This window comes from Dendrobates tinctorius, unplaced genomic scaffold, assembly GCF_039654945.1.
Source record: "Dendrobates tinctorius isolate UK_male_01 unplaced genomic scaffold, ASM3965494v1 ptg000126l, whole genome shotgun sequence".
Taxonomy (NCBI): domain Eukaryota; kingdom Metazoa; phylum Chordata; class Amphibia; order Anura; family Dendrobatidae; genus Dendrobates; species Dendrobates tinctorius.
In genome coordinates, this window is record NW_027361794.1 from 11,011,718 (window position 1) to 11,026,859 (window position 15,142).

At 48.4% G+C, this 15,142-nt stretch overlaps 1 pseudogene; it reads left to right on the forward strand.

The window, feature by feature from the left end:
- Positions 1 to 6,906: 6,906 nt before the first annotated feature.
- Positions 6,907 to 7,438, forward strand: LOC141047163 (dehydrodolichyl diphosphate synthase complex subunit Nus1-like; annotated as a pseudogene).
- The last annotated feature ends 7,704 nt before the right edge of the window (positions 7,439 to 15,142 follow it).

Here is a 15,142-nt window from a genome sequence, read left to right on the forward strand (position 1 = left end):
CGGCATACCATCCCCAATCGAAATGGACAAGTGGAGAGGACTAATCAAATCCTGGCTGGATTCCTGCGTCATTTTGTCAACGCGCATCATGACGACTGGGTAGATGTACTGTCCTGGGCTGAATTTTCCTACAACAACCAAGTAAGTGAATCCTCTGGAAAGCCTCCCTTTCAGATTGTCTTTGGACTGCAACCCGGAATACCTCTTCCCATCTCTGGATCATCTGGCGTTCCGGCTGCCGATACTTTCTCTAAAGATTTTTCTAAGGTTTGGAAGGACATCAAAACTGCTCTGGAGAAAGCCTTCCAACGTATGAAAAGGCATGCGGACAAGAGACATTTGGATGCGCCTACCTTTTGCCCTGGAGACAAGGTATGGCTCTCCTCCAAGTATATCCATCTGAACTTGCCATCCTGCAAATTGGGTCCCCGGTTCATTGGACCATTTGAAGTCTTGAGACAAATCAATCCAGTCTCTTATAAGCTGAAGTTGCCTACTTCTTTACGTGTACCTAACTCCTTTCATGTTTCCCTCCTCAAACCAGTAGTTTTGAGCTCCTTCTTTAAGTACCTGGGGACCACTCCTGATCCTGTCTCAGAGGATGATGTTTTTGAAGTAAAACATATCCTGGCTGTTAAGAAAGTAAGGGGTAAGACCTATTACCTGGTGGACTGGAAGGGCTTTGGTCCTGAGGAGAGATCTTGGGAGCCTAGAGAGAACATCCAGGCTCCTCTTCTTCTTAAAAGATTACACACAGGCTTGAAAAAGAGGGGGCGTAAAGAGGGGAATACTGTTACACCCGGTGTTAGGCATCGGGTTCCTGCAGTGGCTCAACAGGAATCCAGAGTCTCACATTCTGCGGTCTGCCATTATCTATCGACTGTAGAGGAGATTGCTCAGCAATTCCGGCGTCCCAGACCCTCTGCCCAGTCCTGCTCTGTGGGTCAGCAATAGCAAAGCAGGCTGTTCAGCAGCAAATCGCTCCAGAGGCTGTCCCTCCATCACTCTACTGGGCATGCTCACGAGACGATCTCCCATTGGAGATCGGGAGTCACGTGCTCAGGTCCTATCCCAGATCTGATTTCTCCATCTCAGAGTTCTGGAAGGTCCCGGAAGCGCACGGCTATAAAAGGTCTGCATGGCCGCTCGGCCATGCGCTAGTATAGTCTCTAGTTGCTACTGTGTGAATGATGATGGATGCATGAACCTGCGAATGACTCATTAAGATCCCCTTCCTCTGATATTACGAGTGTGTATAGGGACTTAGCTTAGAGTCAGCACCAGCCAGTGGCAAGCTGCAAGCAACAACAGCATCCTCCACAGTGCTAGCATCCAACAGTGCGCCTGCTACCGGGCATTGTCGATTAGCGACAGTGTCTGTCGTCACGCTGCAGTCTGCAGCACCTCTTGGCGTCCGCAGTTGCGACGCTGTACGCACGGTAGGTCTAGACGGTCTCTGACCCTCTGCCTAGGGCTCACCTCCTGTGACCATATATTGTGCGTGCACTTATCTGAGACCTGTGAATCCAACAGGCTCAGCATTTATGTTAATTCCTTAAGCGTCTCTGTGAAGCTAACAGAGTGCGCCCAGCGCACACCGGGTGACGTCTAACCCGCGTGCAATATACCGCCACAGAGTGCGTCTGCAATTATCTAGCAGCGGTTTAACACCTACTGCACGGTGGACCCCGAGCGGCGAACGCACTTTATTATTTATTTTAGTGGTTTCCGCCGTTCCTGACACCTGGTCCCTGTCCTGGCTCTGTGCCCCGGTCTGCCATTGCTCCCCGTTCAGGACACTCACCTCGTGCCTTGCACGCTGTCCCTGTGCAGCAGCCAGCTCCCTGTGTGTCTCATGCTGCTTCTCAGCATTCAGTTCTCTCCCCTTCCCCCACCTCCGGGCGTCTCGTCGGCAGGTCTTCAGCTAAAGCTATTAGGGCACGCGCACGCGCTCCCCTGGCTTCTTAAAAGGACAGCGTGCATTTTTCAAAATGGGTAATTATCCAGTGGCAGCCCACTGGCTGCTATTTCTTTCCTCTCCTCCATAGGGAGAGCGCTGGAGCAACGAGTATCAATCATTGCTACATCCGGTTCTGTTGCTAACCTGTCTGCACTGCGTTTGCAGTCTCTGTGCCTTCTCTAATGCTATATGTCTCCACAGAATATCTGTATCCTGATAACCCTGGCTATCTCAGCAATCATCTGTGCAAACGCCATCCCGTTCCACCAATAGCCATCCAAGTCCGAGGACTGTGGCAAGGTTTCTGGAGCTTGCTATCTACCAACTACCCGGATCCAGGACCCATCTCATTACGGACTCTGCTATTATTCCTGTTATCCCTTTTGGTCCCACTGGGACAGCTGCCACATGTCCGGGGGTCTAACTAGAGGTAGCACCTGTGTCCTCCGGGTATTCCATTCTAGTCCTGTCTGAGGGACTTTACTACGGGTACCCGGGGCTCACTAGTTACGCCCCCTTCGGAGCCCCCCGGACCGTGGTCCCGAGGTTCCACTTTAAAAATAAAAAAAGGAATGTGAACTTCACCATCTCTGCCTCCGCTTCCATTCGTTACAACTGTGTGCACAAAAATCATGGGCTTCAGTGCAAGAACACCGATCTAGTCATCCCTGTAGTATGCAGCTAGAGTGGCGTTGCTGTATGGCGTTTCATTATTTCTTGGCAGACAGTTACACAAGATTACAGCCCCAATTCATGAAGAACAGCATTTTGAATGCCAGTCTTAAAGGGGATATTCCAAACTTTATTGAAAAACAAAAAACGTGCCTAAGAACTAAGAAGCATGTAGTTGCTACTTACCTGCCTGTTGTGCCCAGTGTCGTTCTGCCCCTGCACAAAGCAGTCACAGACCGCTCCTGCTGGCGATTCTGCTGTCTCTGCTGACGCGACAGGGTGTGACTTCTGGCTCGTTCCCAGTTACGCAGCGGGAATCCGGCTGTCAATCAGAATAACTTCAACATAGCGGAGCGTAAAAGTAACCTATGTCAGCGTGATGTCAGCAGAGGCTTCTGAGTCCCCGGCAGAAGCGATCTGTGACCGCTCTGTGCCGGGGGAGAATGGCGCCAGGCACAACAGGCAGGTAAGCTACAATTACCTGACTGTCGCTGCGTAGGCACATTTTTTGTTTTTCATAAAGTCACGGATATCCCCTTTAACAAATAGATGGAGAAAGCAGCAGCCAATTTGTGCATTTTTTTAATTAATAAACTTATTTTTTGATTATCGCTTTTCGTAATATAACACATTAGGGCTCTTATTGGTTAGTTTGGATAGAACACAGGTTTTCCTGCATGTGCACAAGTCTCGGCCAGTGACAGAGCGCAGCCAACAGAATCATCAGAATCTATATCACAAAAGTGGCGAAAATTACACCAGAAATGTTCTCCGGTGACTCCAGACATATCTGTAATTACTTATATCACCACTGTGTTGTCTATTATGATGACTGTCGGTTGCGCTCAGGGTCGGACTGGGGTGTCTGGGGCCCATGGGGGAATTGACCCTAGGGGCCCACCCTACAGCTATATGCAAATAAATTAGCCATTATCCCTGATATAGTGGAGCGTCGACTGTGAAACACAGGCGGCTGCTGCACATCTATTGTGCGCCACCATAACTTGGATGTACAATTACGGTAGTTTACATTAAAGGGTACTATCCACAGATTAAGTAGGTGATAACTTAATGATCGGAGGAATCCGACCATTGGAAACCACACCGATCGGAAGAATAGGGAACCTTTATCCATGACAGGACACTTTTATCCCCATTTTAAAATGGAGCAGTGGATGGGATGTCTGACCGCAGCTTCATTCATCCCCTTTGGGGGCTTCCAGAAAAAGCCAAGTGAAGCCAGCCCCTTACGGAATGAATAGATCAGTTGTCGAGTCGTACATGTGAGGATAAGAGTTCACATTCTGCAGATCGGTGCAGGGCCCAGCAGTCGGACTCTCACCAATCTATAACTTGTCACTTATCCTTTGGCCACATTCACAGGCTCAGTGTTTGATCAGTATTTTGCATCAGTATTTGTAAGCCACCCCTTTATTTAATTAGGTGCCAGATCCTGGGCCCCTTTATTTAATGTGCCCATCCTGGACCCCAATGTCCACTTTGAAAAGGTCCCCATCCTGGGCCCCTTCCAGTAATAATGCCCCCATCCAGGGCCCCTTCCAGTAATAATGCCCCCATCCTGGGTCCCTTTATTCAATGTCCCCATCATAGACCCTTATGTCCACTTTAATAATGTCCCCTCCCTCCGCCCCTATGTCTGCTCCTATGGCCACTACCTTGCCCAATTACAGGGGGATTCTTCTCACCTTCTTGTGCTTCCCGGCATCATCTTGTGGCTTCATATTTGGCGTGGTAGTTAAAATGGCTGCTGACTGCAGCTGTGAGAGGGTGCTTTGCTTGTGACAGGCCGCGTGCTGACGTCACATAGAATTAACATTGAAAGGCTGCCAGCCTATCAAAGGCTGCAGGAGTCATTTAATGTAACTGCTATGTGATGTTGACGCATGGCCTGTCACAGAGAAGAGCACCTTGTCATAGCTGCAGCCGGCATTCATCTTGATGTGCGTCGTCGCCAGGGTTGACTCCATGTTTTCGTGAACCTCGGCGAAAGAGTATCAGTAGGCCCCTTTAACCCATGCTACGATTCCTGGTACACAGGTAAAAAATACAGGTATAGTACAATGTATGGGCACCACATAGTCCTCCATATGTTAGGCGTCGGGTTTCTGATGCTGCACAGCAGGAATCCCGAGCCTTGCATTCGGCAGTCTCCCATTCCTCTCCGGCTGCAGAGGCTGCACAGCAGACTCATCGATCCAGGCTCTCTGCTCACACCAGCTCTGTAGGTTTAGTTGCTGCTGCCACCTCTGGTCTAGCTATAGCAACGCATGCTGGTCAGCAGCAAGCTACTTCAGGGACTAAGTCCTCCTTTCGGTCCACTGAGCATGCTCGTGGGATGATATCTCATTGGAGATCAAAGGTCACATGCTCAGGTCCTTCTCCATCCCGGATTGGGCCATCAGGAAGGTCAGGAAGGTGCAGGAAGGACGCGGCTATAAAAGGTTCGCATGGCCGCCCCGCCATGCACTATGATAGACTTTGATGCTATATTGCTTAGTGTGTGTGAGATGACGGATGTATTAGACTGGTGACTGACTCATTATGATTCCCCCTCCTATGATACGTATGAATTAGGGTCCAGGGATCAGAGTTAGCACCATAGTTCTAGCACTGCTTAGCGCCACAGTCTAGTCTCTTACCGTTCTTCAGCACCTTGGGGCGCCGGCCAGTCCAGGCCTTACGTACCGCTGCTACCGCAGTGTCTGCCAGAGCAGCGCCGCGCTCTGTTACATGCGCTTATCAGCACGGTTGTTAGGCTAATTGGTGGTCACCATCAGGGCAGACATTGCACCCGCTCTGAACGGTGCTTCACAGAGCAGTTAACAGGTCTCGCCTACACGCTGGCTGGTCTGGAGTAACGGAGTCTGTTCCTGCATGCACCGGGTCAGTGGTTACCACGCTGGTGTCCGGCTTTCTCATACTTTATATCTCGTCTCATTGCTTAGATGCAGTTTGTCACCTCTGCACGCACCTCAAATCATATTACCATCTTTATTATTTGGTGCGTTCCGCCAGCCCCTAACACCACACAGTATTATGGGCACCACATAGTGCTCCAAACAGCATTATGGTCACCACATAGTCCTCCAAACAGTATTATGGGCAACCACATAGTCCACCATACAGTATTATGAGCACCTCATAGTCCTCTATACAGTATTATGGGCACAACATAGTCCGCCATACAGTATTATTGGCACCTCATAGTCCTCTAAACAGTATTATGGGCACCACATAGTCCACCATACAGTATTATAGGCACCTCATAGTCTTCTATACATTATTTTGGGCACCACATAGTCCACCATACAATATTATGGGCACCTCATAGTCCACCATATATTATTATGGGCAACCACATATTCCTTCATGCAGTATTATGGGCAACCACATAGTCCACCGTACAGTATTATGGTCAACCACATAGTTCACCATACAGAATTATGGGCCACATATAATCATATAATGCTCATTCATACAGTATATCACGGTCCTCATATAATGCTCCTCCATATAGTAGATCACGGGCTTCATGTAATACTCCTCCATACAGTATATCACAAATCGTATACAGTATAATGCTCTTCCATACAGTACATCACGGACTGCATATAATGCTCCTCCATACAGTACATCATGGGCTCCATGTAATGCTTCTCCATAAAGTATTATGGGCCGCATGCTCCTCCATATAGTATTATGGGCCCCATGCTACTCCATACAGTATTACCAGGCTCACCAGACTCACAGTCCCCATGGCGTGTGTCCCACCCCAAGTTCACCCATGGCCCCAGCGCTTACCTGGGTTCGCCGGGTGGTGCCACTGACCCTGGTCGTTGCGATGGGTCTGGACTGCGTACATGCGCCCGCGCGTGCCTCTGCCTCCTGCATTTTTTAAGGGCACGCAGACCTTTTTTTTTTTTCTTCTTCCTCCTCTCTGGGATCCACCAGGCATTTCACCGGTGTCCCAGTCTAACCCTGGTTGCACTCTTGTATGATGACTGTCGGTGGCGCTCTATAAGGGGACTGTTGCTTGCACTCTTTCATGATGACTGTAGGTTGTGCTCTGTTATGAGGACTGTCGGTTGCGCTCTGTTATGGTGACTGTCAGAGGTGCTCTCTTATGGTGACCGTCGGTTGTGCTCTGTTATGGTGACTGTCAGAGGCGCTCTGTTATGGTGACTGTCGGTTGCGCTCTGTTATGGTGACTGTTGGAGGCACTCTGTTATGGTGACTGTCGGAGGCGTTCTGTTATGGTGACTGTCGGTTGCACTCTCTTGCTGTGGTGTATGGCGCTGGGCATCTCCTATGTTAGCATCTATGACCCGCAAGGGATCTACAAGCAAAACTGCTCCAGACTTATGGATGAAGCATTAAAGCAGCAGAAGGAGGCCTACTCCAAGTATCCACTTGAATATGCGAATGGCAGCGCTGAGAAAAGCTTTTCGCCATTTGCCTGGGTTAAAAGTGCTGTCTCCAGAGGACAGGAAGCCAGACATTGTAAAGGCTGCTCAGAATTTTTGTCAACTTGTAGCAGACAAACAGAAGCCACCGGCAGACTTGGATGTAGATGCCTTTGATCACCTTTAAAGAAGTACACACAACTTTCCAGACCCTGATCTAATATTAAAATTTGGCTCTATCAGTAGCACATTAGGTTTCCTGCCATGGCCTACAAGACTTTCAGAAATGATCTCTCTACCATCCCATGTGAGTATTCTGTATGAAGACTTTATCTGTGCTCTCCGTTGCTACGCAGGCTATCCGCAGCGGCTTGGCAAGTGACTACTAACCTTTCAGTTGGTTTAGGCTTCCTCCAAAAGGGCCTCAATACGCCTGTTTACAAGCGATCGGTGACTCAGTCCGGCTGCCTCACAGGTCCTACCCCAGATATGGGCTTCTACCATAGACCTGGGTTTAATCATGTCTGTATAAAGTGTCTTCAGCTCTTCTGGAAGCGGATAAGTAAACATGACAGGGTCATGGACAGTCTCATAGCCTACAGTTCCTTTTAGTTTTCTTTAGTGTCTACCTGACTTGCCATTGATAAGACCAATATCGAGTGCAATATTACAACCTCTTTCTACCGTGTCTACCTAAGTCATCAGTCCGTCCAGCTCCTTCCAAGGGATGGACAGCATTGCGGATGTTCACCACCAGATATTTGGAATATACAAGGTTGCCTATTCACTACAGGAGGCCCCGACAGCACCACCTGTGTTATGATTGAGTCACCGTAGGAGGCAAAAATAGTAATGCTAGCTAAGTCCAGAAAACCAGAGAAGTTGGCAGCTATCGGATTGCAGACCCCTGAACCTATCAACACAACTAGCAGTAGCCGTGGGGGGCTCCTACGATGCCCTAGGCCCCTCGATCACAGCCGGAGGACTACATAGCCTAAAGACAGAAAGGGGAAATCTAAACTGCCCCAGAGCAGACCCCAAAGTAAAAGGCAGCCCCCAACATATAATGACGGTGAAGCAAGAAGAAAGAACAAAACATAGACAGAAAGATAGACTGAGCAAAGATGGGGCCCACGCTAGCTTAGATAGGAAAGGACAGGAAGGCTGCTGTCTGCAATCCGTGAAAAGCCCTATGAAAATAAGAGCCAACAAACTGACAGTAAAAAAGGCCCTGAAGACGCTAGGCTTCAAAAAAGCTATGTCAGTACTCAGGAATATTCTGAAGACAGAGCAACAGGCAAAAGGAGATTCAGCTAACCCCAGCAGGGAATGGCAGAATCCAGAAAAGCAAGGAAAACAAAACACTAATGCAAAAAGGCAAAGCAGAAATCTTAGCTTTAGATGAGCAGGAATCAGACTGGTTTCCTAGAAGTCCACAGAGAAATCACCCGCAGGCCAGAAGGGCGTCAGCAGCCTTATATCCAGTCATCATCTCCACTCAGCCAGTCATCATCATCAGCCCCAGGTGTTTGACAATCAGGCTCACTACCTTTCTTCACCAGAAGAGGGAGTTCCTCGGGCCTCAGTAGTGAAGGGGAAAATGAACTCACAACAGTACCTCCCCCTTGAGGAGGGGTCACCGAACCCTCAACCACGCCACCAGGGCGATCAGGGTGAGCCCGATGAAAGGCACGCACCAATCTTTTGGCATGAATATCAGAGGCAGAGACCCAGGAATTATCCTCCTGACCATAACCCTTCCACTTAACCAAATACTGGAGTCTCCGTCTAGCCAGACGGGAATCCAGTACTTTCTCTACCTCATATTCCATGTTACCTTCAACCAATACAGGGTCTGGAGGTGCAACCCCAGGAACAACAGGTTCAACAAACCTCTTCAACAAAGATTTATGGAACACATTATGGATTTTAAATGTGACAGGAAGAGCCAAACGAAAAGAGACCGGATTAATAATTTCCAAAATCTTGTAAGGTCCAATAAATCTAGGCTTAAACTTAGGAGAAGCCACCTTCATAGCAATATTTTTTGATGATAACCACACCATATCACCAACCTTAAATTGGGGACCAATGGTCCTATGTCGGTTGGAAAACCGCTGGGCCTTTTCCTGGGAGAGAGATAACTTATCCACCACTTGGTCCCAGATCTGGTGCATTCTCTCCACCACAGTGTCAACCCCTGGGCAGGCAGACGGCTCCACCTGCCCTGAAGAAAAATCGAGGATGAAACCCGAAGTTACAAAAAAAAGGAGACATCAAAGTGGCAGAACTAGCTCTATTATTTAAAGCAAATTCGGCCAAGGGCAAAAATGAAACCCAATCATCCTGATCAGCAGAAATAAAACATCTCAAATATGACTCCAAGGTCTGGTTTGTTCTCTCTGTCTGCCCATTGGTCTGAGGGTGAAAAGCAGAGGAGAAGGACAACTGAATTCCCAGCTTGGAACAGAAAGTTCTCCAAAATCTAGACACAAACTGGACTCCTCTGTCAGATACAATGTTCTCAGGAATCCCGTGCAAGCGAACCACCTGTTGTAAAAACAGGGGCACCAATTCAGAGGAAGACGGCAACTTAGGGAGTGGTACAAGATGAACCATCTAAGAGAACCTATCACAAATCACCCAAATAACAGTCATCCTTTGAGAGACAGGCATATCAGAGATGAAATCCATTGAAATATGGGTCCATGGCCTCTTGGGGACAGGCAAAGGCATCAACAACCCACTAGAGCGAGAACACGATTTAGACCGGGAGCACGTCCCACAGGACTGCACAAAATTCCTGACATCACGAGACAAGGAGGGCCACCAAAAAGACCGACTCACCAGATCTCTAGTACCAAAAATACCTGGATGACCAGCAAAAGCAGAGCAATGAACTTCAGACATCACTCTCTTCTTCCACTGGTCAGGAACATACAACTTTCCACTGGGACAACGCTCAGGTTTGTCCTCCTGGAACTCTTTCAGAGCACGTCTCAAATCGGGCGAGATGGCAGAAAGAACTACCCCTTCGCCTAAGATGGTAGCAGGCTTGGTCACCACAGGAGAATCAGCAAAGAAGCCTTGACATTCTTAGTTCCAGGAAGAAAAGAAACCACAAAATCAAAACGTGTAAAAAACAAGGCCCACCTAGCCTGTCTAGGGTTCAAGCGCTTAGCCGACTCTAGGTAAATCAAATTCTTGTGGTCAGTGAGGACCACGACTTGATGCTTAGCTCCCTCCAACCAATGTCTCCACTCCTCCAATGCCCATTTCATGGCTAACAGTTCCCGATTCCCCACATCATAGTTACGTTCAGATGGAGAGAACTTTCGGGAAAAGAAAGCACAGGGATTCATTTTAGATGTTACAGGATCCTTTTGGGACAAAACAGCTCCTGCACCAATCTCAGAAGCATCCACCTCTACCTGGAACGGAAGTGAGACATCGGGTTGCCGCAAAACCGGGGCGGAGGTGAATCTTCGCTTCAGCTCCTGAAAGGAAGAAACAGCCTCCGGAGACCAATTTAACACATCAGCACCCTTCTTAGTCAAATCAGTCAATGGCTTGGCAACACTAGAAAATTTTGCTATAAATTTCCGATAAAAATTAGCAAAACCCAAAAACTTCTGGAGGGCCTTCAAAGAAGTGGGCTGAACCCAATCGTAAATGGCCTGTACCTTGGCCGGGTCCATTTCAATAGTTGACGGGGACAAAATAAATCCCAAAAAAGAAATCCTCTGTACTCCAAAAAGGCATTTAGATCCTTTGACATACAGGGAATTCTCCCTCAAGATCCGGAACACAGTCCGAATATGTTCCACATGAGAATCCCAATCCTTGGAGAAGATCAAAATATCATCCAGATAGATAATCAAAAATTTATCGACAAAATCTCGGAAAATATCGTTCATGAAGCACTGGAAGACAGAAGGGGCATTAGTGAGCCCAAAAGGCATCACCAGGTACTCAAAATGTCCCTCCGGAGTATTAAACGCCGTCTTCCATTCATCCCCATGCTTAATGCGAATAAGATTATACGCCCCCCTGAGGTCAAGCTTGGTAAACCAGCAAGCACCTTTAACTCTGGAGAATAGAGCAGAAATCAGGGGTAACGGATACTGATATTTAACAGTAATTTTGTTGAGAGCACGATAATCAATACAAGGTCTTAATGATCTATCCTTTTTGGCTACAAAAAAAAATATACACACTTTTTTTTTATACAATTCTTTCCTGCTATTGAGTACCCTAGAATCTGCGGTATGGCGGGTGATTCTGTTATGATTGAGTCACCGTAGGAGGCAAAAATAGTAATGCTAGCTAAGTCCAGAAAACCAGAGAAGTTGGCAGCTATCGGATTGCAGACCCCTGAACCTATCAACACAACTAGCAGTAGCCGTGGGGGGCTCCTACGATGCCCTAGGCCCCTCGATCACAGCCGGAGGACTACATAGCCTAAAGACAGAAAGGGGAAATCTAAACTGCCCCAGAGCAGACCCCAAAGTAAAAGGCAGCCCCCAACATATAATGACGGTGAAGCAAGAAGAAAGAACAAAACACAGACAGAAAGATAGACTGAGCAAAGATGGGGCCCACGCTAGCTTAGATAGGAAAGGACAGGAAGGCTGCTGTCTGCAATCCGTGAAAAGCCCTATGAAAATAAGAGCCAACAAACTGACAGTAAAAAAGGCCCTGAAGACACTAGGCTTCAAAAAAGCTATGTCAGTACTCAGGAATATTCTGAAGACAGAGCAACAGGCAAAAGGAGATTCAGCTAACCCCAGCAGGGAATGGCAGAATCCAGAAAAGCAAGGAAAACAAAACACTAATGCAAAAAGGCAAAGCAGAAATCTTAGCTTTAGATGAGCAGAAATCAGACTGGTTTCCTAGAAGTCCACAGAGAAATCACCTGCAGGCCAGAAGGGCGTCGGCAGCCTTATATCCAGTCATCAACTCCACTCAGCCAGTCATCATCATCAGCCCCAGGTGTTTGACAATCAGGCTCACTACCTTTCTTCACCAGAAGAGGGAGTTCCTCGGGCCTCAGTAGTGAAGGGGAAAATGAACTCACAACACACCTGCATCTTATCGAAGATCATGTCAACAATTTCCTCCATTGTAGTGAGAAGTATTTACGAGTTAGATTATACTCACCCCGGGGTCTGGTCCGATGGGTGTCGCGGTCCGGTGCCTCCCATCTTCTAGAGATGACGTCCTCCTTCTTACTTCTGCTGCGGCTCCTGCACAGGCGTACTTTATTTGCCCTGTTGAGGGCAGAGCAGAGTACTGCAGTGCGCAGGCGTCGGGAAGGGTCAGAGAGATCCGGCACCTGCGCACTGCAGTACTTTACTCTGCCCTAAACAGGGCAGATAAAGTACACCTGCGAAGGAGCCACGGCAGGCTGTAGATAAGCCCCTGATGGTGGTGGCCGCCGCATCTTATATCGGAAAAATGAGGTGACAGATTCCCTTTAACGACAGTGAGAACTTGAACAGTTCCTCTTAGAATTTGCACTGAAATTATGTAATAACGTGCTGGAGAGATATAGGTCACCACGGAACAGGCAGACTAACAGTAAAAGGGGAGGTTTATTTACAGGGGATAATACTGGTAAAACATACCGTACAACAGAGAAAATAATGTGATAGGGTAATTTCGACAGAAGGAGAAATATACGGGGTTAAAACAGTAGAAAAAGTTATTCTCTGATGAGGCAAACTTATCAGTTCAGGGTGTCTTGATTGGAAGGATCCACTGGCCCAACGTTGGCACCGAGGCACCAGCGGTGCTTGATGTTCTCTGTCTCTGGGGTCCTTGAAATAGTCCAGCTGTAGTATGGGGGGTTTATGCGGGAGCACAAGGGGTAGAAAGATGGCGCTATCCCCCTGTGCTCAAGGTCCCTGCCTCTGCTACGACAGCAGTGTTCTCCCACCAGGGTCAGGGATTCTGCCTCCCACAGTCTCTCTCTGCAGGTCAGTGTCTCGTTATTGAACGCCCCTTGGTCACAGGGGAGCGTCTCAGCATATGTTCTGGTCTCTCTGCTAAGGAGCGTCTTGTCAAGGTGTGTGGTCTGTCTGTGGGGCAGGGTCTCCTCAAGGAGGGGAGTCAACAGCCTTCCTGGCGGTGCAGTGACAGGCCTCACGTGCTCACTGCACTCCGCCTGTGTCCGCGGTCTCTCAGTCTCCAGCCGCTGCACCCGTCTGCTCCTGTGTATGCGTCCTCCTCCTTCTCCTCTCTGCGCTGCTCTGCTGAAAGCGCGCACAGTTCTCCCGCTCCCAGTCCTGACCTCTTCCTGTTCCTGGTTACCGTCCAGTCCCCTAAAGCATCCCCCGGGGAACCTAACGCCCTGTTTGATGGTTGCCAGGAAGGTAACTCCCCCTTGACTCCTACGGTGCTTCACCCCCTTACATTTACATGCCAGAAAGCATTGTAGATTTTTTTATTTATATAAAGTTTTGACTATTTTTTTAAAGAATTTTACTTATTTTTTTATTTGGCACCTTATACACCAGCTTAGCTTACACGGGTCATAACCCATCGTTGCCCATGTGTTTTGGAGCAGATTCTGTTAATATTAAGGATTAATCAGTCAGTGCTGTTATTTTTATTATTTATTATTTTTTTGTGTCCAGGAAGCAGTGTTGTTATAGCACCCAGCTGCCCCGTCCAACTGTGCGGCATTAAAGGGGCTCTATGGGCAAAGCGGATCCGGCAGGGTCTGGAGGGTTGCTGCACTTTTTTTTTTTCTTTTTCGTGCAAAATAGGCTTCAATTAAAATAAAAAAATCCCTGAATATCCTGGTTCTTGGGAACAGCTGCCATCTTGCTGCCAACACCCCAGGGTGACACATCCAGAGCTGTGTACGCTCTCCACAGCCGGTTACTTTATGCTGCACCATTGCCCCAACATGTCCAAGCCCCTGCGTGGTCCGGAGAAGGCGGTGACGCCCTCATCCATCATTCTCTTGGCCCTAAAAAATTGTATATGTGAAGATATAGACTATTCACCAATAACTTGCTGTAATGTGAATGCTTGTGGCATACTGTACTTTTATATTCATCACGCCGAAATGTTTCCACTGGTATTCATTAGTTTTCATTTATTGAATGTCGGCTGCCGTGTAATCTGTTCTTCAAAGAATATATTTAAGAGGGAGCGCTCTCTGCAGTACCTCCCTCTAGCCATCTTATGCTGACTGTCAGTGGCGCTGTTATGGTGACTGTCAGTGGCGCTGTTATGGTGACTGTCGGTGGCGCTCTGTTATGATGACTGTTGGTGGTGCTCTGTTATGGTGACTGTCGGTGGAGTTCTGTTATGGTGACTGTCGGTGGCGCTCTGTTATGGTGACTGTCGGTGGAGTTCTGTTATGGTGACTGTCGGTGGCGCTCTGTTATGGTGACTGTCGGTGGCGCTCTGTTATGATGACTGTCGGTGGTGCTCTGTTATGGTGACTGTCGGTGGAGTTCTGTTATGGTGACTGTCGGTGGAGCTCTGTTATGACTGTCGGTGGCGCTCTGTTATGGTGACTGTCGGTGGCGCTCTGTTATGGTGACTGTCAGTGGAGCTCTGTTATGGTGACTGTCGGTGGCGCTCTGTTATGGTGACTGTCGGTTGTGCTCTGTTATGATGACTGTCGGTGGCGCTCTGTTATGGTGACTGTCGGTGGTGCTCTGTTATGGTGACTGTCGGTGGAGCTCTGTTATGGTGACTGTCAGTTGTGCTCTGTTATGATGACTGTCGGTGGCGCTGTTATGGTGACTGTCGGTGGCGCTCTGTTATGATGACTGTCGGTGGTGCTCTGTTATGGTGACTGTCGGTGGAGTTCTGTTATGGTGACTGTCGGTGGTGCTCTGTTATGGTGACTGTCGGTGGAGTTCTGTTATGGTGACTGTCGGTGGCGCTCTGTTATGGTGACTGTCGGTGGCGCTCTGTTATGATGACTGTCGGTGGTGCTCTGTTATGGTGACTGTCGGTGGAGTTCTGTTATGGTGACTGTCGGTGGAGCTCTGTTATGACTGTCGGTGGCGCTCTGTTATGGTGACTGTCGGTGGCGCTCTGTTATGGTGACTGTCAGTGGAGC